Source organism: Indicator indicator, chromosome 18, assembly GCF_027791375.1.
Source record: "Indicator indicator isolate 239-I01 chromosome 18, UM_Iind_1.1, whole genome shotgun sequence".
Classification (NCBI taxonomy): Eukaryota; Metazoa; Chordata; class Aves; order Piciformes; family Indicatoridae; genus Indicator; species Indicator indicator.
Window position 1 is genome coordinate 6,844,171 of NC_072027.1, and position 10,848 is coordinate 6,855,018.

The window sequence follows — 10,848 nt, forward strand, 5'->3', positions numbered from 1 at the left end:
ACTGTGCGGTGGAGGACTGCAGAGGCCAGTGTGGGCTGGGGGATGCTGGGGGAGGGATCGGGGGACAGTCCGCAGTGGGACATCCCCCTGATGGACACCCCTGCCTGATGGAGTGCTGCAGGGGTAGTAGGACCCATGTAGCCCCTCTTACCCTGGTGTGCACAGCCCATCCCTCTGCTCCATTACCTGCCCCATCTGCCCCATTCTCCAGGGTTATTCTCATCTCTAAACTCTAAAATGGCTCAAACTCACCCAAAATCCCTGCTGAACTCCCCAGGTGAGGGCTACAAGGAGCTATCCTAGCCAGCTGTGCTGAGTAAGTTTGGGGTTCTCAGCAAGCAGCAATGAAGAGGGGGTCAGTGGGATGGAGAAGCTGGTGAGGGGAAGCCTTGCACCCCTCCAATGTCACTCTCCCTCTCCGCTTTCACGCCTGACTGAGTTCCTTCACTACTTATCCAAGCTGTAAATTGTCTAATTTGGAGCACGCCATTTATCCCTGATGTGCACTTGAGCAGCCAGATTTTGTTTTCAGGTGTGTAATTAATTTTTTTAACACGATTTCTCTCCTAGGAAACTGCAAACAAACAGTTCCGGCTTTCTGGGCTGGGTGGCTGGGGTAAGCGCTGGGGCAGAGAATGGGCAGGCAAGGAGCCGAGGCCACACCCTGGAGGATGAGAGGAGCTGGGGCTTTGCAGCTGCTCTCCATACTCCTGCCTTCCAGAGACACGTCCTTCAAGCACAGCCACTGCCTCCTTCAACACCAACTTGCTCTCCACAGGCACTGGCGAGGGATTGCAAGGGAAAGCAACAACCGCTCTGTTCAATCTGCTGGGAATTACTATTTTTATTAAGACCTAACATGTCCTTGGCTGCTGGGAATGTGATTTGCCCCTGGAATGACATTATAGCAGCTCCTGAGGAGCCCATATTGGCCTCTGCCTTGCCATGGTGATGCTCTCATCCCCAGTTGAATGAGCTTCCACCTTGAGATGCTCCCGGGCATCTCCACCATGGAGAGAGGTTGTGCTTGGGCACAGCACAGGGGGACCTCTGCATGTGCACCACCCTGGGTTTTATGCTTTCATATGAGGCGTCTGCTCTTCAGGTGCTGCAGTATTTTTGCACTGCCTGTCAACTCCACGGGGCAGGCACAAGGGAGGCTGAAGCAGAGGCAGCAACAGAAGCTTGCTAACTTCTGCCCTTGTTGCATGCCCCAGTGCCCATCTGGGCATGGGTCCAGGGGATGGAGATGCCCAAGCACTACTCTGCACCTCAAGCAGGAGCAATGCTCCTCCAACTAGCAGCACGGGCAATCACCTGCTGTGAATGTGCAAGTGCATCTCTTCACCTCTCCTGCTGCCAGGGAAGTTGTTATATGATTTTTGCCAGTGGTTTTCCAGATGAAAGGAGCTGAAAATCACCTCCATTAGATGGGCAGAAGCAGGTGGGAGGATCTATGGAAGAAGACGGGTCCCAGCCCACTGCCCTGCAATACTCTTAGGCATGGGGTTGCAGTTTGAAGACACAGAAGATGCTTCTGCGTCATCCCCATGCATGGACTCAGGCTGGGGCTGACACTGCTGTACTCCCTGCCCCCAAACTCCCGCAGTGTCAGCCCTAAGGATGCTCTGCAATATGCAAGCTCAGCCAGCAACAAGGCTGGGAGGACTACAGCCAGTGACACCCCTGGGATGGGTCCCCTGCACTTGTCTCCTTGCTGTCCCACCAGCACAGTGGTTCCCACCAGTAGCAGCTGACTGCAAAATAAAGCCACTGCTGCAACCCCCACACATGATCCTCCAGGAGTGGGTCTGGTAGCTCTGCTTCCCGAGCAGCAGATGCCACCATGGCTACTGTGAAACAGGCAATGTCCTCCCAAGGGGAAATGCCACCATCCAGATCCCCAGATCATGGGCTGCAGTCCATGGGGTTTTTTTTCCTGGATGTTTAATTCTCTGTTATGACTTTCAGGAAGGGACAGTGCAGTCCCCAGGGGCCATAGGAGGCAGCTGAGTGCTCTGCTCCTGTGTCCCACTGCCCTTTATGCTTCAAAACTGCCTCCCAGGGAGCTGCTTAGCATTCGGAGCAGGCGCCCGTGCTGTTTCAGGGCAAAAAACTCCCATTTCCCTTCAAAAACACATTGATCTCCTGCAGTCTGCCATGAAGGGCAGTGCCTGCCCTCCAAAATAGTACAGTGGCTATGTGGGGGTCTGCCTTGGCTTTCACAAATGTAAAAGGGATAAAGGGACCCTGGTCCCTCCATCCTGCTGTCACACCAGAGCCCCTCACCTATCACTGCCTGCCTCTGCAAGCCTCTGGATTCAAAGGCAAAAGCATCAAAGCCCTGATTTCTTTGATTTCCCTTTGCTATTTTTTTGCCCCCTCCTCCACCCAAGGATTTCAGCTCCCAAGTACTGCCTGCACAGGAGCAGAGACAAAAATCTCTGGGAAGTGCTGCTGTCCTCAGGAAATTCCAGGCAGGGATCTCAGCAGCTGAGGTGATATCAGTCACTCTCTGCCCTGTGTTTGGCCATTGGCAGGACCATGAACAGAATCCATCCTGGCTGCCCCCAACATCCCCTTCATCAGCTTCTCACCAGGAACTGGCACCTTTTCCTGCAAGATTTGGTGCCACGTGATTGTTATAAGCTCATCTCCCTAATGGGAATGGCTGATTTATCTGCCTTCCCTCTCCTGATAAGGGCCTGGCTGCAGGCTCGCCAGGCGGAGGAGGTAATACTTAAATAGCTTCTTTTCTTATACTTCACGTGGGGATTATTGTGCCTGTCTTGAGTCCCCCTGCTTTGCTGCCAGCATAGGAAAACTCCCTGCAGTGGCATTGTCAGTAGCACTGCCACCAGGCAGGATGAGACCATGTCGCCTGGCACCACAGCCTGGCCCCTGGAACCATGAGCTTCCCTCTCCCACCTGTGCACAGCACATACATTCTCCTGGGCACCTGTGGTGGCACAGGCAGAGCCATGGAGCTGAGTATCTACTCTTGTTTTACATAGAATCGTAAAATTGTTAGGGTGGGAAGGGACCTCAAGGATCATCCAGTTCCAACCTCCCCTGCTGTGGGCAGGGACACCTCACACTAGATCAGGATGCTCAGAGCCACATTCAGCCTGGCCTTAAAAACCTCCAGGGATGAGGCTTCCACCACCTCCCTGGGCAACCTGTTCCAGTGTCTCACCACCCTCATGGTGAAGAATTTCTTCCTAACATCCAATCTGAATCTACCCATTTCTATCTTTTTTTCCATTCCTCCTAGTCCTATCATTACCTGACACCCTACAAAGTCCCTCACCAGCTTTCTTGTTGGAAGAACATGTACCAATGTAGCCATTGCAGGCTGCCTGGAAAAGTGAAACTGGTCATTGCAGGCAGCAGATTTCCTGCACATCACAAGCCCAGGGACCTTTGCTCTGAAGTGTTTGCTTATGACTAATAGCAGCTGCCTCAGCGCCAGCATGCCCAGTCAGGGACTAGTGTCAGCTGTCCCTGTAGCCTCGGTAGTGCTAGCGGCTCCTCAGTGCCTGGTATTATAAATCTGCAAATGCAAAGGAGAAGCAGGTTCCACTCCAGCCCAGCCAGCTCTTGCCCACTCCAGTAAATAACAGAGCCTGTGGCTCCCATTAGCAGGGCGAAGCCTGGGGAGAAAAACAAGTATTGATCGTCCCTGTGAGTTCAGTGGTAAAGCAGGCACAGCCCACAGCTGCAGTCGATAGTGCTGGGCAGGCATTTGCTCTTGCTCTCGCTACGGTTTGTGTGTCCATCCGCGCTTCTGGGAGGAAGCCTGTGCCACACCACCATCAGCATTTCCTCCATGGTGCATCCTTAGCCGGGCTCTCCAAGCCAGTATTTCCATTCGCAGGAGGCAGAAGAGCAGGGATGCTCACTTGTGCATGGCAGGGGTGAGCAGGCAAAGCAGACAGCCCGCAGCTACAGCCTCTCCACCCCCTCAAGTCCCATGCTTATGGCATGGGGAGACAGTCCCAGGAACCCTCTGCCGAAGGACAGGGAGGCAAGGAGGGACTTCCTCAGTTTCAGAGCCCTGGAGAGACCCTTCTCAGCCAGGGGTGCCCCAAGCACACAGATTCCCATCAGAAACATGATCCTGGTCTGCTCCCCATCCCCAGGTCCAGCTGTAGTGGCACTCCACAGACCACTCAGCCTTGGCATGGCGGGACGAAGAGGGTGAAAATCAGAGATTCCCATCCCTGCAGAAGTGGATGTTGGAAGGGAAGGCAGAACTACACTTCCCAGAGTGCTCCTGGCCCTGCCTGCCGCCAGGGGAAAGGCTGAGGGACCCAGCCACCAGCTCCTCCTTTCTCCTAAATTATTCTCCTTATTATTTATTTGTGGTTTTTCTGCACTTAACTGTCTGCCTCGTCCACTTAATTGGGGGATTATTACCACTACCTGCCTGTCCGCCAGAGCCCAGCTTATTACTGGGGCTTATTTATTAGCAGCAAGGCAGCAGAAACGCACCCTGCAGCTCTCTCTCCTTCAGTGCAGGCAGCTGGAAGTGAGGGAGAAAACTGAGCGGGGGCCAGGACTGGGCTAGTGACGGTGGGCACGACTGCAGTTTGGCCAGGATCAAGTCAAAGCCAGCTTCTGATGGACATGAAGGCATCACCTTTGCCTCCTCCAGCATTTGGCATCAGGCTGGGACACTGATGCTCTTGGCAAAACACGGAAGGAATAATGAAAGCCTGGCTGCTCCTTAGAAGTGCCCCCTGAGCTCAGGAAAGGTCACACTGTGCTGTCCTGCTCGCAGTGAGCGGCTGTCTTCTCCGCAAGGTGGAGGCTGAGTGACAGTCGTATGACAGAGCGATGACAACAGCTCATGGAAGCCCACTTGGGGAAGCAGAGAAGCCAGTGGCCCTCACACCCAGGAGAAGCTGGCAGCGCCCTGCAGCCCCTCTCCAAAATGCTGCTCCCATTTCCAGGCAAGAGAATCCAGGAAGAATTTGGGACAGCAAGAGCAAGCCTGCATATTGAGCACTTTGATAAATAAAACATGGCAAGAAGGCAATCGGATCTGCCCACTTGGCTGCAGGCAGCTCTGTCTGTGCCGGCTGCATCGGGGGGAATTCACAAGTGGAGCCACCCCAGCCGTCAGGCCATCGGCCCCGGCTCTGCTCTTCTGCTTGCGTCCAAGTTTTGCTGCCTCAGCACCAAGGGGGATTGATTTATTCATCATTCTCTCCATCCCGCAGCAGCCCTGCAAGGAGTGGTGCAGTGAGAGCTGCTGTGTGATGTGCCAAGCAGCACGGCGGGGAGCAGGGAAGGCTGACCCCGGTGGGAAGAGGGGAGTAAGGGCTCCTGCTGACCCACATCCCACCTGCCATGGTGCCTGTAGAGGGACTCCCTGGGGTGGGAAATGCAAACGGCAAACTCCCCCAGGGCCATGCTGCAAAACCCTTTCCAGGCTCTAAGGCACAACTGTCCTGCACCCTCTTCTCAGGACAGAAAGGCAGGACCTCATTTTTCAGAGGGTGATCAGACATCCCCATGGCTGAACCCACTGCAAAAACAAGGAGTCAGCTGCAGAAAGCACCAACACCAGAGCAACCTCAGGGCTTAGCAGAGGCTGATCCACACATGCAAACCCAAGGCAAAGCCCAGGGAAAGGGGTACTCTGCCTGCCTGCCTGCCTGCCTGCCTGCCTGCCTGGAAGTGGGGGCAGCAACCAGTGGAGAAGCCTGGAAAAGGAGAGGATGAGTCTAGTCACTCTCTGGAATCCTCTTGGCTGTGCTCTGCACCAAGGGCCACGTCTTGAAGCAGAGTTCAGCTTCTTAAAACCACTGGGGTCTGCAGCCCCTGGTGCATACACCCCATTCCCAGCCTGAGCAAGGTGCAATGGGGGTCTCTGATTTGGGGACCACAGTTAGCAGCCTGACACATGCAGAGATGTCCTGTCCTCTGAGGGGGCTGGCAGCACCATGGAAGGGGCATCACTGACTCTAGGGGAGAGAAGTGCTGAGCCCTGGAGGTAGAAGATGAATATTGGAGGGAATTGCTAGACTGTGGGCACTGGCACGTGGTGATTCAGGAGGAATTATCATGTACTGGGAGGAATTGCTGGGTACTGGGGAAGCAGGGACTACCAAGAAATGGGAGATACTAAGAGGCACAGCCAGATACTCGGGGCTGGCTGTTGCAGGCACTGGAGACGCACAACTGCTGGGGCCCACGGACATATCCAGGTACCAGGAGGCAATTGCTGGGTGCTGGGGTGCATAGCCGGGTAGTGGGGGGTGGGCTGCATAGCAGAGGGGCAGTGTCGGGGTCCCGAGGTGAGTAGCTAAGCACCGAGGGAGAAATTACCGGAAACCAAGGGGACCCGCTGGGCAGCATGGTCAATCGTGTGGTACCGGAGGGGGAATTACCAACTGCGGTGGTGGAAGGCCGCGGCCGGGGGCTGTCGCCGGGGGCGCGGGGCGGGCCGGAGGCGGGCACGGAGCCGGCCCCGCCCGGGAGGCCGTGCGGCAGAGGGGGAGCCAGCACCGGGGCGCCCCCCGTACCGTTAAGGTTCCCGCCTCCCTTCCGGCGGCGGTTCCTTCCCTACGCTGGGGGCAGACGGGGCGGACCGGAGCCGTGCCGAGCCCAGCCAGGTAGGTGCGGGGTTGGACCGGGGCCGGGGCCGGGGCCGGGGCCGGGGCTGGGGCCAGGGGCGGGCCCACCGTGCCGCAGAGCCCGGGGCGGGGGGGCCGGGCACGGGCACGAGAACCGGTCCGCCGAACCTCCCGGGGCCGCCGGCTTATGTAACGGGGCGGCGGCCGCGGGGATGCGGCATGCGGGATGCGGGGAAGGATGCGGGTGAGATGCAGGATGCGAGCGGGATGTAGGAGGCAGGTGCGGGGTGCAAGTGCAAGATGCAGGGCTGAGCGGTGCGCACCAGACTGCCCCTCCGGCAGGGCTGGGGAGTCGGGGACACGCCGATTGGGAGGGGATGGCAGGAGAGGGGCTGTCACCCCCGAGCTATACGTTGCAGTCCCGCCTCCAATCCCTCCGTGCCCGGCCATCCAGTGGAGGGGGAGCCCTGCAGCGTAGGGTCATGGGCAGAGAGAGAAAGCGACCTGCTCCCTCCGTGTCCCTGTCTGCACCCGAGGAGGCCCCAAACAGCATTCTGCTGTGGGAAGCTCTTGGTACCCTCCGGGTACCTCCCATCACTGGCTTCCTCCTCCATCCTGCTCTCCACGGCTAAGTCCAACGACTCGTGGAGCATCCCAGCTGCACAGCCCCAGTTCCCTGGGCTTCAATCCCTCTCCTCACTGCACTGTCCCTAGGAGGTCACTCCCATGCCCCAGGTTCCAGCCCCTCTCTTCACCGTGCTCCCAGTGCCGTGGCTGCTGTGATCCAGGCCTGGCAGCACACAGTGGCAATGCCAGCCGCATGGCATGAGCGTGACCGGGTAGCTGCTGCCTGAGGCAGGCAGCACGGTGAGTCAGAGCAGCGAAGTGGGACTGGCACCTCCGCTCAGGACAGGGCTGACAGCTCAGGGCTTCTCCATGCAACCAGGCAGGCTCTGCGGGTGGTGGCAGCTGCTACCTGAGGTTGGTAAAGAAGCTGGAGGATAGAAGTCAAGACAAAGTGCTGGGTTTGGCAAAGAGAGGATGAGAAAAGATGGGCCAGGGTACAGAGAGGTGTCCTCTGCCAAACTTGGCCTCCTTCTCCCTGGGGGTCACAGAACCCTGATGGTTGCCAGGACAGGCTGGAGAAAACAGGGAGCTCAGCCCCTGGGCAACAGCACTACTCAGGGTGTCCAACCCTCATCATCCTGGGAAAACTGGAGGCAGCTCAGCTGTGACAAACTGGCACAGTCTCCCTTGGCTATGGGCTGTTTGTTTCTTCGATTGCCTTGTGTGATGACATTAGTATTGAAGTGACCTCAACCAGACAGGGCTATTAACACCTCATGGTGCTAGAGGAGGATTGTGGTTTGCACCTTGGCTCTTCCCTGGGTTTCTGCAGAGGCTGCTGCCAGGTGCAGCCTGCCAGGCCTGGTGCTAATTATTGGGAGATGTGTCAGGAACCAATGGGAGCCGCATTGACTTGCCACCCATGGTTTAACCACCGGAACTGAAAGGTCCCAGTGGAAGGCTGGTGCTGCTGAGAAAACCCCTGGAGATGTGACCACTGGCAGCATGGCACAGCTTGGCTCCTACCACTGGGCACCAACATGTCCCTGTGACCCTGAGCTTGAGAGGTCTGCTCTGGGAGGTGGGCACGGCCACTGCAGCCAAGGCTGCTGCCATTCCCACTGTCACCAAGCCCAAGCCCTTGGACATCATGTGCTGCCTGAACCCCTTTGCCCAAAGCAGGACCTTCCTGGGATGGAGGATCTCTGCTCTTGCCCACAGCTTCCACATGCTCCTGGCCAGACCTCCTCATTTGTACTTATGCCAGCATCATCTTCGAGTTTCAAGTATCCTTCTTCCTCCCCAGTGTTTACTTGCCGGGTGTATTTATAGAGAGCAATCAGGCCTGCTCAGCCAGGGTAAACAAGCTGTGCTCCTGCAGGCTGCTCTCGCATGAGAGCTCTCTGCTCACTTGTCCCAGGAGCTTTCCCCTCTACCCCTCCCAGCTCTACCAAGCCTTCCTGGCCATGGATACTTGGACCATCTGCCATGTCCAGTCATGGGCTCTCCAGGCCATGCATCCAGGCTCCAGTGTCTTGCTAGGTCACCCTGTGCTTCACCAGGAGCCACTGTCACTTCTTCCATGCCATTCTGCACCACAAGTGCCAGCTCCTCCTGTAGGCAGTCAGGTCAGCAGGTCCATCCCTCCCTAGCTGATGCCACCTGCTCCTGCTGTAACACTCACCAGAGGTTCAGAAACATTACTCTTCTCAGCCAAATCCCAGAGCCCCATGATGGTGTGACCCAGTCCTTCTGGCTGAAGAAGCACTTTGGGATGTGACCCAGAGTTTGCCAGCTTGCACACCCCACTGCTCCCCTTCCCCAGCCCATTCTCCTCTGCAGGTCTTTGGACCAGCTCAGATATAAAAGTAGAGTGCTGAGAGCAAGAGGTGCCAAAGCAGAAGAGCTAATGGTCTCATCCTGAGCATTAAGTTTTCCCTCAATACTGTGCCTTATGTCCAGACCTCAGCTAGACAAAAGCATCCCAGCCTGAGGACACCACAATCCCCAGAGCAGGGCATGTCCTGGCACCATCACCCTGCTCTGCTCTTCCCTATCCTTGACTTTTGGCTATAGTTGGTGTCTGGTTGCCTGGACAGTCAGACAGACCAAGCTCATGCAGCTGTCCAGGTGAGATGCATCTTTGTGAAACCGGCAGGCTCTGCTTGTTGCAAAGGAAAAAAACCCAAACCACAATTTGGTCTGGCACAGAAAATAAATACCCTGCAAAGACTGGAGCACACTCTCCCACAGCCCTCTGCATTCTCCTCTCAGGTACCTGGGCAGGGGGTCCCTGCTCTTCCCACTCTCTGGTGTTCCAGCAAAGAGCTGATTTGGAGCCCGGGCCATGGCTGGCAAAGCAGGAGACTGATCCTGTCCCAGCCCAGCCTGTCTCGTTGGCACTGAGCTGTCTGGAAATAAGCCACCCCCCCGGCACGCATCCCTGCAGCACTCTGCAGCCATCTTACCCCAATCCTGAACCCTCCCATGTCCCGAAGGAGGCAGTGGTTGTCCCCAGCAAAGGTCACCTTCATGCTGCTGCTGAGCCCTTTACAGGCTGAGTTTCTAAGCACTGCATTTCCCAGGGAAGCAGTTGCTGTTCTGGGGTCTTATCAAGGATTCTACCAGGCACCCTCTGCCCCTTCCCCATAGCCCCCAGAGCTTGGGGTCCCTGGGGTAAGCCTGCACCCTCTCTAAACGGTGTTGCGCCGAGGGGCTGGCAGTGTCTTCTTGCCCGTGGGGCTGGGACAAAACCTCCCTGATCTGTAATGCTTTTAAAAATGCAGGCTCCATCCAGCCCAGTCCCTGTTCCTCCAGTGTCGCTGTTTGCCCATGTTTCCCCTGGCTCCCCTGGGTCATATATTTATCTCCAATTTGCCAAAGCCTCCCTCCTTCCCTAGGGTGGAGGAAAAGCCTTTGCTTGAAGTCAGGATGAATTTGTAACTTCCCCAGGAACCTGGGCTTTGAGTCACAGAGCACAAATCACATTCATGGCACCCATTCTAGTGCCACCAGCCGCACTGCAGGGATGGACCACTGCAGAAATTGCCAGCATGGCACCAACATGCTGGTACCTGGGTCTCTCCATAGCCCTGCCCAGGCCAGTGACACTCAGGAGCACCCCTTGCATCTCACCAAGCATCACAAGGGGATTTCAAGGACATTCAGGGAAGGGACAAGATCCCCATGCAGAAGCTTCCTGATGTCTGGCAGAAGTGGAGAGCCCAGAGCAAGACTAGGCCTTCACAAACTGCAAAGTCTGAGCAAGAGCTTTTTTACTTTAGTGACTTGTTTTAACTTGCTGTTATGTTCTTCAAAGAAGAAATTCATCATGTGGAAGCTGAGGAAGGCAGAGTTAATGTGGAATTTTAAAGCCCTCAAAGAGTTGAGAGCCCTCTCAATATTTAATGAAGGCATATGAACTGCTGAGCATCTACAGAAATGGCCAGGAGCCCTCTGCCAGCAGTGGAGGTAGAGTCTATGATCCAGGAGGGGACCAAAGACCCTGATGGGCTGCCACCTTCTGCAGCCTTTCACCCTCTGCCTGCCTCACTGCATTCCCATCTGCAGCGAAATGGTGACTCTTGGCAGCACGTTGCTCCCATCCTTGGAGGGCAGGATGTGGGGGGGTGTACAGACCCACCCTGGGTTCCCTGAGTTGAGGGAGAGGGCAGGAGGCAGTGGTGTCCATCACCCA